Consider the following 16,119-nt stretch of genomic DNA (forward strand, 5'->3'; position numbering starts at 1 on the left):
CACACACACACACACACACACACACATCCACACAATCTATGCAGGGAAAAAAACGTTATCACTGAATGTGCAAAAGAGATTTAATGCACTATTACAAACCCTCCTCAAAAGACTTCTTTAAAACATGTTGCAAACTGAGGCATGAAATGCAAGAACCTAGAGCTAGATGGTCACCACATAAAAGGACTAGCAGTAAGCAGTGACAACCACTAAGGAAGAGATGACTCCAAAAGCCACTATTATCATTGTAGAGCTGGATGAAAGCCTGAGACTCATTCCGGAGCCAAAGTGTTTGCAGTGTGTAACATAATAAAGTTATAATAATGACCCAGATCCCAAAATGTCAAAGACAGGGACGTGAGACAGGGTGCAGAGAAAAAAAAAGAGGTGTGGAACTCACTGTCCTACAGAGAATGTGTGGGTTTTATCTTCTTTGTGTCTTCAAAGGTTTTATTTTACTTTTGGGTGTACCTATATTTTCTGTTTTTCTAATATGAATAAGTATTTTCTTGGAGAGTAAAGAAACAGTAAAATTTGAAGAAGGTAAAAGTTACCAGCCAAAACTTAAGAGTGAATTTGTCTTGAAAATTTCAAAATACACATGAATTTTAGTGTGTAGGAGCCATCTGTCTTTATTTCCTAAGTCATATCTGTGGGACAATGGCACAAAGAGAGGCCTGGAGAGGTAGTTGGAACCTCCAAGGTGGATTTTGTCCTAGGCCTTGGTGAGACATCATGATCCCACAGTTTTATGGGGAAAACAAAGGACAGAGAGCACCAAGGAATCGACTCAAGGTTCTGCAGAGGTTCTGAAGTTGTACAAAGGCGTGAGACTATGACTTCCACGAGAGCCAGGGCCCCTCCTGTGGGGCTCAGGGTTTTGTAACTGTGAGGGCGTGGTCTTCCCATGGCCTCGAGCAGAGCAGTGTGTGTCAGTCTATCTTGGCTTCTGCTTCCTCACCTAGTGGGTGACAGACTTATCTCAAAGGTGTCCTAGGAGAGTCAGTGACACTAGGTACACAAAGTGTGTAACGGAGCCAGGACCATGGTAGGAGTTTAGCCAACACTGTCCCTTTGTTTTTCCAGTACTGAGTTTTGTACCAATCTCAACTTTAAGGGAAAGATGAAAGATCGGCTGCCAGTAGGTAGTTATGTGGGGATGGTTTCCTGGGAAGTTCTTGATGTGTCTCCAAAATGAAGTGGAAAGGGAGGAAGATATCAAGAAAACAAGGCAGTTTTCTCACTTTGGGGCACAGCCTGACAAGCAGTGCATTTGGTAGATTTTGCTACTTTGGTCACAAAAATTCCAAACTTCCTATGAAACATATTTGGAGAAAAATCCCTTTCCCACTTATATTTGCAATGAAAAGGTCATGATGTTTTCATTTGTTAACTGCAACTCAGAGCTCTCTTTCCCCAGGAAGGACAGATTGCTCTCATCTGTCCTTGTGAACTTGGCATGGTGGGAAAGTCAGGCTATGTCTGGCTCGCTCTGTGTTTGGTTGCATAAGATGAGCACTTCTTGGGAAGTCTGTACTTCCTTAACTCAAGCTCTTGCAGCCTAGAAAGGGAAACTCCTTCAATGAATCACTGACCACGGCCAGGGCTGGGTCCATCTTGAGTTTTCAAAATCCAACCTCTGGCATCACATTCTTTAGAAAGTCTTGTGAATTCAATGAACGAGGCTATGAACTCCACTCTATCCCCGCCTTCCTCCTGCCTTCCTGTCAGCATGGGAAGAGCTAATTTGGGCACCACATTCCCTAGACTTTCATTTGAAGGCCACAGAGACATCCTTATTCCCAGCAGCAGTTGTCATCAGAGCAGGTGCCAAAAGACGTGGGATATTGCCAGTAGCTTTCTTTTGCCAGTCTTTTTGAGAATCAAGTCTCTTCAGCACAACATCCTGGATTGCCAGTCTTTCCAGATTTTCCTACCACACCCCACAGTTGTGCTCTCACTTTTATATATCAAGGTCCTTTCGGCTTAAGACATGCAGAGAGTCTATTACCTTTATATTCAGATTTTGAAGGAGCAGGCTGAGTTAAGCACCCATGTGTGTGTGTGTGCATGTGTGTGTGTGTTGCAGGGGATCAAACCCAGGGCCTTGCAGATATTAGGCAAGCCCTTTCCTACTGAGCTACAACTTCATCCTGATAAGCTTAGCACTTTTTCTCTTATTGTTTAAATCATTAGTTTAAAAGTTGAGCCCATAGACTGTGGAATAGAGCAGAATATTTGTTTCTTTAGCTGCTAAAAGTTCTTGAAAGATATATCTATCTATATCTATATCTAACTACCCCATTGTCACTGTAGAGAAAATAGCCATAGATATTATGTAAATGAATGAGTGTGGCAGTTTTAATAAAACTTTATTTATAAAGAGTAGGACAAATAGTTTTATTATTCATTTGCTCTTTCTGTAAATGAAATCAATTTAAATTGTAAAAAGTCACAAAGTTTTGTTTACAAAAAGTTCTGTAGGGCCGGGGATTTAGCTCAGCAGTTCGGTGGCCTGCATTGCAAGCACAAGGACCTGAGTTCAATCCCCGGTACCAAAAAAAAAATTCTGTAAATAAAACTTTATTTACAAGATCTGGCCCATGGGTTTTAGTTTACTATCTTCTGCTCTAAACTAGCTCAACTTGGCCAAACTACTTCCTCACTCTAATCTAAAAAAGAAACTCTGCACCCAGTTGTCTTTGTTCCCTAACCTTGGAAGCTGGTGTTGAAACAAAGGGGAAAAACAGGGCTGTTGTTTGAGTTCAGTCACCTTTTATTGGACAAATTGTGTACAGAGAGAAGAAAAGGTTAACATTTATTCAACCTTTCCTGCTTTGCAGGCTGTGTGTTGAGAGCAGTCCGTGGACTGGGATACACTTATGAAGTAGGTGCTGTGAATCTCAGAGAGGAGCAAACAGAAGCATGGGGAGGTGAAATTCTTCCTGAAGGCCTGGTGCTGGACATGGTGGGCTGGGGTCTGAGCAGTGCAGAGGGTCTGGAGAGCTGTACCTCTGCCGGATTTTACAATGTCTAGCTTAAGGGTGCCAGTTGCTCTCCAGGACTCCTCCACGAAGGCCCAACAAGGAGAAATGGCCACCATGAGGGCAGCCAGCTCTGAACTATAAAAACTGACTGGAGAGTCAGGGTTCCCTGAGAAGATCCCACCCCCTTAGCAGTTTACCTCGATGAGGCTCTCACAGTGCGCTTGTTTATGAAGCAACTGTTGTGATGAGCAACATACAGCAGAATGGTGGCCAAGACACTGAAAATGTGGTGGAACTCAGGCTTCCAGGAGACATTCCTACTGCAGGGCACAGCCTTGGTCAGAAGCTTCCGTGTGCAGGAAGGGAAGGCGGAAGATGCTGCCTACAGGGCCTGGCATAGATTTGATGTCCAGTAAATGTGAATGAAGGGTAAGAGTAAATGCTTCATTACACAGATGAATAGATGGATGTATGGGCAGTATGGAAACTGTGCCTGAGGATGGCTGGACTGCCACCTGGAGCTTGCCACAAAGCCAGCTATATCACCCTAAGCAAGCCATAGCGACTGCATGGCCTCCTGTTTTTCACCTGGATCCAGACTCTTAGGTTTAATGTTTTTGAAGGTCCATTGCAGCTCTGAAGTTTAAGTCTTACATCTTACTTTGCAGTGGGCCAGAGACGGGGGTCTTCACCCTGCGTGCCGCTACTTCCTGCTTTGTCACTCAGGCAAGTTCCATCAGGATTCTCTCGTGCAGAAGGTCACCCAAGCCTTGCACAAGTCCAGTTGGGTTATGGTTCTGACTAGATCTTCTGCCTATTCTCTGATGTGGCAGAAGACCCACTGCTTCTGGGCTTCAGGGTTCTTGGGTGCCACTCATTCTTGGAGAGTCTGATCTGAGGCGGGGCACAGTGACTGGGTGGGACAACTCCCCAGTGGCAGCCATGGCACATGCTGTTCTGTGCAGAGCTATACAGAAACCTTTTCTCTATGCCAGCCCACACTCCCCTCATGTTCACTGCCTCACTCTCCTAGATATTTAAAAACTATTACAAATGCAGTACACTTTCGTTATGGAAAATTTAGAAAATTGAGATTAGCAAAAAGTAGCTGCAGTTACTTATAGGACCACGACTACTCACTGTAAATCACTGTCAACTCACCGGGTGTAAGCTTTCTGATCTTTCCTCATGCGTGCTGTGACAAACTACATATTCTTTCCTTTTTGTCTCCCATCATTCCTCTCTCCCTCTCTTCTCATCTTATCTGCTGTGAAGTGCTCAGGTCAGCAGCCCTAAGTACTTTCACACTCGTGGGAAACAGTCCCTAGAGCTTTTTGCATCCCCACAACATGTTCCTGCTGACCCCTCCTCCTGAGTGCTTGTACCCCCCCCGCTCTGTCTTCTGCCCCGCTGACCTGGCCTGGTCTGGCCCACACGTAAGTGGACTCATGCAGCCTTTGTCCGTGTGCCTGCCTTACTCTAGCGAGCATCGTGTTTTCCAGGTTTATCCATATTGTAGCTTGCATCAGAATTTCCTTTGTTTTTAAGTTTGAATACTGCTTTGAGAAAACATTTTGTTTAGCCATTCATCTGTCCATGGACAGTTGGTGCTCTCACATTTTAGCTATCATGAATAACTGCATTTGTATGTGAACGTGTGAATCTAATTTTTTTTTTTTTTTGGTACCGGGGATTGAATTTGGGCCCTTGCACTTGCCAGGCAGGCAGCAAAACCTCTGAGCTAAATCCCTGGCCCTTTGTATCTTTTTGATGCCTTCTTTTCTATTCTGTTGAGTAAACTGATAAGTGATTCCTTTCTCTTCTCTCCTGCCCTCCCCTCCTTTTATCTTTGTTTTTTTCAGTACTGAAAATTGTATCCAGGGTCTCCTGCATGCTAACTAAGTGCTATGATGTAGCTACATTCCAAGCCCTTTTTTTTTATCCTCATTTTGAGACAGGGTTGTCTCATAAGATTGTCCAGGAGGACCTTGAGCTCACAGTCTTCCTGCCTCAGCCTCCTGAGTAGCTGAGATTACAGGCCTGTGCCACCATGGCCAACACTATCATTGTCTTTGCAAAGAAAATGAGATGGTATTCTCCTCTGAAGCTGCACCATTTCACCTTCCCACCAGTAGTTCTAATTTCTCTACATCTTCATGGTTATTTTTCTGCTTTGTGGTTCAGATGCATAGTAGCCATTATAATGTGTACCAGATGATTCTCCTTTTTTTTTTTTTTTAATTGAAAAAGGAACTACACTCATACAAGCTGGGAAACTCAGTTTCCTGTTTAATAGTGTATCATAAACATATTTTAAGATAGTAAATATTCACATGTAGTCTCATGTCTACTGACTGCATATAGTTTTCTGCCCCAACTCTGTTCACCAGGCAACCCTAGGCAAGCCACACAGTGTCTTCCTGCCTCAGTTTCTGCCACTGTCAACTGCAGTAACAAAGCTGTTAGCAGACCTGCAGAGAATGATGTCAGGTGAAAATGAGGTGCTGCGTGAAGCAAGCCTACAGTGATTACTAGCCCATTGAGAGCACTCGGTAAATATCAGTCATTATCCATACTTTTATTATTGTTTGCTCACTGCTTTTGAGGGTCACCGCAATTCCCTGCTGACCTTGTGGCCATTCTCCATGTTTCTCTTTGTAGAAAGCTTTGACCATGAGCTAAGTAATTGCTATCATTTCTTTCAAGTTCCCCTTTCTCTGAGACAGTTGACCAAAGGGGCAGAGTCCACCCCTGAGATCTGTCCTCCGTCCTTGGCCTCCTCAGAACAGTTTTTGGTCACATAGAGCAGGGCCCCGCTGGGTTATCCTGCGTTTTACACAAACCTGCTCATAAGTCACTACCAGGCTATCTCTCTTGCTGATCTGGGGACCTTAAGCCTTTCTGGGGGCTTGGCGCAGTGATGTGTGGCCTGGGGAAAACTTAGTCAAATATTTACATGGAGGAATGCCCATTTCCTACCTGGTGCCCTGATTCCTATCAGGGCCTCGTCTATCTCCATGGAAGGAAGTGGGGACAGTATTAAGTTGTCACCCCTGGAAAAACAGAAGGTCTAGACTAGAGGACTTGGGAGATTTCCCCCATGCTTTGTGACAAAGTATCCAAGGTAAGGAGGTGACTGGACTGGGAGCGGGTGGTGGCTGGGACAGTCTGACGCTGTGAGGTAGCACTAAGGCCAGCTGCCTCCTCAGTAAACTCAGGATTTCTCAAGAGATCAGAAGGCACTTTGGTCATTGTCCTGCCTGCCTCTTAGATTGGACCGGCCCATTGAGGGAAGGGAGCTACTCACGTCTAGGACAGGCCTCCATCCAAGCATCTCTGTGATAGAAACACACATCAGAGGAGATTCAGAACACCGTAGGGAGAAAGCCTGTGCCAAGTGGCCAGGCTGTACTGTATTGGAATTCAGTCGCTCACCACAAAGTCCCAACATTGAGTAGGTCACAAAACCTCTCAGAGCCCCCAGGCTCTTTGTTAACTAGAGACCCCGTAACTTAACATGCAGGGTTTGTGGAAGGATGGAATTAGATATGTGTAACTCTGTGCAATTTCCAGGGTTCTGATTGGCCGTAAGAGATAAAAGGACCACATAAATTCCCAGACAAGAGCACAGACACTGGGTTTGTTTGAATCCTGGCCACTTTGTTACCTGGGCAAATACCTGATTTTTTAAAAAAATAATTTGAAAGCAAGACGCTTGGGAGTTCAAAGACTACAAGATGAAGAAGGGTTTCAAACCAGTACCACAACACTCAAGGCCACCATGAAAAGATTGGTTCTAGCTCAAATTCAAAGACACCACTATTCCTCCTATCCCAAGGGTGTCAGTGGTATCCACATAAACAGAATTGCTCTTCCATCCATCCACTCACTCTGTTAACAGTTGCTGAAGATTTACTCTGTGCCAGAAACTGTCCCAGACACAAAGACCCCAAGTTGAATGAAGCCAATCTCTGCCTTTAGGATAATCCTAGTCTAGCAGAAAAGAAAGGCCTCTGCTATGGTCTTGTTATGACTTGAATGTGTTTCCTAAAATTTCCTGTGGTGGGAGCATACCTCCTAGTGTGCTGATGTTAAGAGCTAGTGGAACCTTTAAGAAGCAGAGCCCAGTGGAAGGTGATTAGATAATTGAAGGCATGGTTCTTAGAAAGGATTCATGTAATTCTTGCAGGACCCTGTTAGTTCTTGTAAGAATGAGTTGTTACAAAACGAGTAAGCCTGGTCCCTGACTAGCTCTTGCTTCCTGTGTTGCCATGGGATCCCTCCTTTTTACACATGGCCAGTTTCCTTTGCCCCAGTGATGCAGCCATGGGGTAGTTGCAAGGGTCTCAGTATCATGCTGTTTGAGCCTCCAGGTGCCAGAATCTTGAGTCCAATAAAATACATCACTTTATAATTTTCCCCAAGATTGAAATACACTGCTATAGCATTACAAAATGAACAAAGACAATGCTTAGGTCCCACTTTTAATGTCATAATTGATATTTTTAATCTGAACAACATATACAATGATAGAGGTTCAGTCAGGGACGGTGGACACTTGAAATTTAGAATTGGAAGGAAGCTTGGAAGCTAATCAGTAACAAGCTTGCTACTATGGTTTGTGCCTAGATGTTCTCTCAAAGCCTCGTGCAGTAATAGGGATTTTACAGAGGTGGCTGAATCTAGTGTGTGTGAGCTGAAATTAAGGGCGCATGATTACCAAATCAGTCCACTGACTGGTTTGGCACCCAGTAGTCTGGATATGATAAAAGGGTCAGAAAGATGCTGTTAAGGTCTCTGGTTGCTTTTGCTACCTTGTGGGTACCACAGAGTTCTCCTCTGAGATGCCCCTTGCTGTGTGCCACTCTGCCTTGGAGCCAGCCAACCATGGACTGAAACCATCGAGCACCGTCTTTATCCAGGATCAGTCTGGTTGGTTAGTCCTCACCTCTGCTGCCCCACACCAAGCGGTAGCAAAATGTAGAGCTGGCAGAGTTGGTGGATGGTTTTGCCCTTGAATTGGGCAGGGGGAGCTCTGTGCATCCAGTGTAGGCTGCTTGTTTGTCTGAAAACCCTTCAAATGCTGGAGGTCAGCTTCCAGGTGACTGGTGAACAGGGAAAATATTAGGTTCACATTGCACACTGAAATACTCAAGACTTTTGGGACTCAATCTGACATTAAGAGGGACTCAACACTGAGAGTATGGAGCTAATGTCTTACTCTGAATCTATTTTGACCTTCACAACTTGCTGTACTAATTTTACTGGGATTTATCATCACATCAGCACTTATTATTGTGCAATATCCTTATATAGATGTGGTGAAATGGCCCAGAATTATTATTATTTCAATTTTTCCCCAATGAAATAAGGCTCAGAGAAGTGGGCTACTTTCGATATCTCCTGGAGGTGGATCTCAAACCCAGAGAACCTGGATGTACAGGAAATTCTACCCCTTGTCTTTCCCCTCTATTCTCATTGTCCTACATTCAGCCGGTACTTTCCATGATTAACTTCATAGTCTTCTTTGAGATTTATCTTCTTAAACATTGACTACATTATGTTACTTTCTCTATAAAAAATGCTCAGTAATCCCTCCTGAATCACAGGATAAACCTCTAGTCTCCCAGGATAGCATTCAGTGCTTCCAACATTTTCTTCCTCCCAGAAGTTTCAGAGAGAGAGGAAGGACAATTCATGAAACAGGATGGGACACACTAGAGTGATTATTTAGCACTAAGTCTATGCACAAGAAGTGTTGAGAACACAGTGGAATAGAATGAGCACCAGAGAGAGCATCCAGGAGTTGGAGATGCCTGAATACAGAATTTAAAATTGTGCATGATATCATAGGTCAGTAGCAGTCAAGGTGACATGAGGGAGAGAAACAGCCTGATGGCTGTATGTCCAAGAACTCATAAGAACTAGGTATAGAATGAGGCTTATGAAAAATGAGGCTGAATCAGAGCAGTTCAGGTCCCATGGTCCCATGAGATGTTAAGTGAAAGAGTTTGGGCTTTACCCTGCAGATTGCAACAAGCTGAGCAGGCCAGAGTCCCCTACATTTAGGATTTTTACTGGCGAGCCATCCAGGGAGGCCTGGTGAGGTTGGACTGGAGCTGAAGGTGGAGAAGGAAGTGGGGATGGGTGGAATGGGAGCTGGTCTGGGTGCAAGCGATGTGACAGAAAGCAAAGAGTGGTGGTGGTAACCATAGAAGTGGAAAGATTTCACATATTTTTAGGAGGGAAATCAACAAAAACAGATGACTAAGTGGTTGTGGGAGATAAAGGAGAAGGATCAGGCTGATTTATATTCTTAGGAACTTCCTGATTGGGTAGAAGATATTTTCTTGAACTCATTGTCATTACTACACCAACGTCCTGGGCTGAAGCATTGCAGAGATGTGTAGGACTTGTTTGTAGATAAAATGACATATTCAAGCCCATTTGATAACAAAGACCTTTCCTTCACCTTGATACAGTGCTTAGACCCTGACCCCTGTCTATCCTTCTTGAGTACTTCTCTGTTGGACTGTGTTTTCCTACATTTAGATATGACTGTGTGACAGAGTTCAGCAAGGGAACTGGTATTTCCACCTTCACGTCTGGCTGATACATACTGTCCTGGTCAGTTTCTCATCATTTGGACACACTATCCTGCACTCACAGGCGAGGTTTATTTTGTATCACAGTCACTGTCCATGGTCATTTGGCTCCAAGGCAGAAGTGGAGTGGTGGACAGGGGTGGGCAGAGAAAAGCTACACATGGGATGGTGGCCAGAAAGCAGAGCAAGAAGAGATGATGCAGGAAAGAGGGTGGTATTTGGTATATAACTATTAATACCCGTCTCTGCCTTCTAGGTTGGCATACATTGCCTCATTTACTCCTGTAAGTGGTCTGAGACTTTTAAACACTCCTGTTTTGCAGAAGAACAAAAAGAACCCTGAAACTGGTTGGTTTGCATGAGGTTCTACACTGTTCCACTAGACTCAAGGGCATGAGACTGTGCAACACATACAGTTTCTTAGGAAATTTGTTCTCTCTACTTCTCCTCTCATACTTAGAAAGCAAGATAAGAATGAAGAAGAAAAAGAAGGCTGAAGAGGAAGAGAAAAAGAAAGAAAAGTTAATCAGCTGAGCTTTTTGTTAGTTTCACCAGTGTCTGTGAGTGTCAGATAGAGTAACAGACAGGTTTACTGTGCCAAACGTGTGTTCACAATGACTGGCGACAGGACCAGCTCCTGCTTCTGGACGCAGTGCTGTCTTCCTGTTACCCAGGTTCTCTCGCTTCCACTTTGAGTCTCGAGGTTTTAGCCATATTGGCCTTCTTTCAGTTCCTTAAATGTGTCATGATCCTTCCTGCTCAGGGATCTTGCAAGTGCTCTTCCCTTTGGTAGAAGGCTTAGCCCTTCCTTGTTCAATTGGCCAATGTGTCTGCACCCTTCTGCATTTCTTAAATATCTTCCCAGGGAAGACTTCCTTGACCCGAGACTGGAGTTTGTCCCCAGACACGCCCTCTGATTGCGCCCCAGACTTCCTTTGTGGAAGTCATCTGATTTGACTGTGTTATCATTTGTATAGTTTAGTGTGCATGTCTCTCATCTTCACTAGATTACCAACTCCCTCAGAGGCCTGGAATCTGTATGGTTGGATATTTTTATCCCCCAAACTTGCCTTAGGGCCATAAATAGCAGGTAAATATGAAGCAAACATTTTGTCTTTGCAAGAAATAAAGCAGACTTACAGAAAAGTCACTTTTCCAAATGTGTTTCTGAAAAACACCATCCGCATGTGAAATTCTGAAATGAATCAGGCCACTTGGTAGCTGGATACTGACTTAAATCTAGACTGAGTGAGGTACATCCCTGTTTCACAAGTGTAGAGTCAGAGCGAGAGCACTGGTGCAGATTCCCCTTGCTGCTGAGTCCGTTGTGAGGGGCCTCTCACTCGCCATGGTCTCTGCACATTCTAGTCCACTTTCTGTGGGTGCTGATGTGGTGGGGACTTGGGAGGTGCAGGGCAGTGTGGTTCATCCTAAAAGAGGCAGAATGAATTCCCCAAAACCTTGCTTCTGATGAGTAGGAATCTGACACCCCTCTGGTCCTAGCTGAGCAAAGTCAGTAATTTGGAGCCTCAGTGTCCCATGTGGAATGGAGAAAATCCTATCTTTCCAGACTTTATTCATCAAGGCATTTGGAAGTCTTAACTCTTCTAACATGGATGCAGATGTCTTATGGAGAGGGTGGCACTTAATAGTTGCTCAGGAAATTTTAACTGACACCGTCTATTGGAGCTGATTTCAGATGCTGGGGACACACTGCATGCAAACTAAAAAGTCAGCAGCTACACTAATCGGGCAAGGGAGCCCTTTATTTTTGTGCATAAAAATGCGTATTTAGTTCCTGACAGTAGCAGAGAGCTGGAGACGATTTGGTTGTCTAGTGGTGAAAGTGTACCTTCCTCACAAAGCTAAGGTACTGAGCAGGGAGTGGTTCCCTGGTGGGGCCACAGGATGAACAGGGTCCATTCTGATAGAACGTGTAGGTGTCTTCATGTCTTCATTTTCTGCACTGGGCCTCTCATGAAGGAGTTTATCTCCTTAATTGCGGGTGTTCTTCAAATGCCTACTGGGCTCCAGACATGCTCTGCTGTGCATTTTCACCTGCTGTTTTACCCTGTATTGGTGATGAATTCATCACAGTTCCTCCATTTATGATTTAAAAAACTGAAGTCATTGGGACTCCATGGGCTGCCTGACACAGTAAGAGACAGAGCTAGTCTTCTAATCCAGGCCTGTCTGAAGTTGGGTCCCGTGGGCTACAATATGTATTAGGTTATTTCTAAATTTGTGATTAGCATATTGTGTGATTACAATAAAAACATCAATCCTAGGGGGTTGATGCATGTACATGTTACACCTTGATCATTTTTACTTCTCCCTTCCCTCCCTTTCCTTCGGTTTTCTCCTATTCCCAGCTCTCCTTCCCATTTCCACAAAGTCTGTCTTCATGTTTCCTGTCATCTTTTATTTTGCTTTTAAAATGATTTATAGTTTGGGTTTCTGAGATTAAAAAAAACTATGAGATATTGAACTTTCTTTTGGATTTATTTCACTTAGAATTGTGATTCAAAGGTGGATCAGTTTTCCTACAAATAACTCAACCTGTTTTACAGCTGAGTAGTACTCCATTGTTTACATATACCACATGTTCTTTATCCGTTCCCCCATTGACAGGAATGTAGACTCTTGAGAGTTATGCTGCTATAAATGTAGGTATGAATGTATCACTGTAATGTGATGATTTTATTCTTTTGGGAAGATACCCAGAAGAGGTAAAAATGCAATTTCTATTTATTTATTTATTTTTAAAGGATCTTTATACTGATTTCCACACTGGTCGTATGAGTATACATTCTGATGACTAATGGAGAATGTTTCCTTTTCCCCCATCATCTCACCAGCATTTGTTGTTTTTTGAGTTCTTGTTGGTAGCCATTTATTCCTACGGTAGGATGAAATTTCAGTATTGTTTTGATTTGCATTTCTCTGATGGTCAAAGATGCTAAACATGTATTTTGACATGTACTTTGACATGTACTTGTTGTCTGTTTGTGTTAAATTTTTATCCCTAGTAAAACACATTTCATGGAATGTGAAGACCAAAAGTAAAGGTAGGAAAATTAAATAGTTCAATTTTAACTCTCATAGTAATATTAGTAAATATGACTATCCTGGCAACTTCAGAAAAAAGTCCAGAGTTTTCTTTGGAGTGTAGAACTTTCTACTTCCTTTCATAGAAGCTCACTTCTTCTGATTTTCTTTCTCTGTATTTGATGTAGCATAAACCCCTGGATAGAGAGGGTGCTTGCAGGAATACAAAAGCCCTAAATAGAGAATGAGTCAACTCGACTCTGGGTCTCTACTTTTGGGAATCCATGCAAGATTTCTAAGCCTTACTTCTCATGTGAGAAATGGGAGCAATTAGGTGTCCTGCTGGCCTGCATGTACGGATCCATCTAGATAATTTTATATAATGTTATGCAAAGGCATCTCATCATGTTGAGGCAGTTACCACTTTGATTTCACTTTCTACATCCAACGGATGCTGTTGGCACCCCATATCTTATGAGCATTTATGACCAATTAGATCTAATAGCACAAGCTCTCTTCCTATGATGTACAGTACATGCATCCTGAAGTGTTTCCAATTTTGTGTACAGAAATGTTTTCCATTTGGAGGAGATGCAATTCTCTTTTGAGGCTGTGGGCTCCAGGAGCTACTACAAATGAGATGCATTTTCCTGCCTTGACGGTATATGGACAGCTTGGTTACACGGACTTCATCTGTGACTGCAGCCCATGGTCTTATCCACTGAGTCTTATCTACTGATTCTGCCAGAATCAAAGTCAAATGCTGCAGAGACTCATGGTTTCATAGAAGTGCTCATTTCTGTGGTGACAGAAGCCTGCTTTGGAGGTTTCTGCCACTGCCAAAGATCCTTGATGGGATTACTGTCCTGTCCATTTTTGTTCTTCTTTGTTATCTGCCTGAGTCCTCTGCTCTGCTGTCTTTGCTTTATCTGAGGAGTCACAGCCAGCCATGAGCTGGCCCTGTGTTCTTGCCAATTGCATTTCCATAATTTTATTATAATAGCTAGGTAGATCAGTGTTCCTAAACATTGGTTGCTGTTTTTAGTGTTCATTGGAGTCTCCCACAGTTGCTAGAATAATTTACTTTTTTGTGGGTGTTGTTTGTTTATTAACAGACACATCTGTGGAAAGGGAATAGGACCAAAATCCTGCTATTTTCAGTTCACCTTGAACATAGCCAGAGTCTTTGAATCTTGATTATCATTAGGCAGAAAGTGGCATGGAACTTAAGGAGAAGAAAGAGAGGGGCAAAAGAAGCAGCTTATCTTATTAATATTTGAGTGGGCTTAAAATAATAAACTTGATTTCAGGCAGACAGAAGAAAGGGAGAAGGGCACTCATGACCCAAGAGACTGCTTGAGCAGAGCAAGGAGCAGTGAAAGGCAGAGGCCGTCTCAGGAGTGGTGGCACTTTGGCTGTGGTGGAAAAGAGCTGTGCTATTGGGTTTAGAGTCATAAAGGCCTCCAGGACCCAGCTTGAATGCCCACACTGGGCAGGACTCAAAGGTGGTAAACACGAGGAGGGAGACAAAACACACCTGGGACTTTTCTCATTAAGCAGTCAGTGTCCAACACAAGCCAGCTCTGCCAACACCTTAGCAGCAAGCCAATGGGACTGTTCACTCTCTGAATCAGCCCTGCATGATAAGTGAATCACTGTACATATCTCTTCATTAGCAGATTGAAGCTGAGAGAGGCTAACTGTTCATGGACATCCTATTTAAAGAATGTAGGTGCTGAAACTTGGATTTTAATACCATGCCTTATCTTTCTGCTTGGTAGGATCCCGACATATCCATGAACTCTAGGGACTTTGCTGGCCACTAGATAACATTTGCTTTGATGTCTTATGTGGGAGTCAATCTCTGGTTTCCAGGATTCTGAAACAGAGGCCAACATGCATCTGTAAAATGCAGAGTCATGAATATTTGTGGAGATATTTACCCTTTCCTTTAGCCATTCCTCATTCAGTTGGATCAATGTTTTCACTGGCTTCAGGTGATGTTGGAACTTGTCTAAAGAATGCTATACAAATAGAAATTTTGGAATTTTTTTCTGTTTTGTCTTTGATAAACTTTAATCAGTCATTGATGTTGATGCCATCATGGGAGACTAAGTGATTTTAGGAGAGCAAAAGAAATGTGGGTCTTTATGTATAACATTAGAGTAGGCAAGACCTCTACGTACACTGGTGGACAGGCCTAGAGAATCCACTTCCCTGGCCCAATGTACCTAGGGTTATGGTGTTGCATCTTGGGGAAGGCAAGAGCTAGAGTGTGGAAAAACTGGCTACTTAGTGAGCAGCATTTCCACTTATTATGAAAATGAATCCTTGCTTTTGGGCATAACACTGGGAGTTGGATTCTAAGTTGCAGAAATGGCCCTAGAACTCACTCGTGCAAACTGGAAAGTCACTTGTTCAGAATCTCAGCTCTCCCTCCTTGAAGATGAACTTAACTCCATCTTCCATGTTCAGGGCTCCTGCAAATGCACTTAGTACACAGACATCTGGACTGGACTCTGACACAGAGCAGGGGCTTACTAAAGATCATGATGATGTGGATTTAGTTCTTTCCTTTAAATCCTGAATGTTGTATCTCCAGTTTTGCTTTACATGAGAGTCTGCTATAGAGATACTAACTCTTTAATTCCCAAGTTTCCCTCCATTCATTTGTGATACAGGAAGGCTTTCTAAATTTGTGGCTTTCTGTTTTCCCTTTCTTTATCTGTGATGCCTCTTTACTACATTGTCGGCTTCTCAAATTTCCCTATCCCAAATCCAGCCTGCAGCCAAAGTCAAATATTAAACACATGGCAAAAAAAAAAGTAAATATATCATTGAGATTAGAGGCCAATCATATTTCTGAGGCCTCAAAAAGGTCATTTTATATCCTTAGATATAAATACCCTCCTAAAGTATATAAAAATAGACTTGATGGAAAATTAAAGTTGTTTGGAGAGAGGTTTTTAAGTTTATAATATAAATAAACTATTACCCATTAATTGCAAAAGCACTAAAATTTGCAGCAAACAAAAAATAAGTCAAATTCTAGAGTACTGTAAGTTCCTTTCAAATGAAATTATGCATTTTAACCATCATTGGATTTTGATATGAGAAATTTAGGGTCATCTGCTGTTAACATTTCCTCCAATTTCCTTATCCACAACCATATCCTCTACCATCCTTCTGGTTGTTCAGAAATTCTGGAAGTTTCCTGCTGCCATGTTACCTGGAAAAGTTTGGAATTCTCTGCTGCTGATACCCATAGAAGAGGTGCCGGTGATCACCAAAGCAAGCAGCCTTAGGAGCAAACCTGAGCTCCCGGATTCCCGGAGGAGGTGCTTAACTCCAGCACAGGTCCGTTTCCCTCAAGAAGAGAGTCTACAACGCTGAGCTCTATGTGTGTGCAGGGGAGCAGCACCCACAGGGGTCTGTGGCTGGAAGCTGGACCTTCCTGCAATTCAGGGGATGTTTCAAGC

Source organism: Fukomys damarensis, unplaced genomic scaffold, assembly GCF_012274545.1.
Source record: "Fukomys damarensis isolate Sample0158 unplaced genomic scaffold, DMR_v1.0_HiC HiC_scaffold_5, whole genome shotgun sequence".
Lineage (NCBI taxonomy): Eukaryota > Metazoa > Chordata > Mammalia > Rodentia > Bathyergidae > Fukomys > Fukomys damarensis.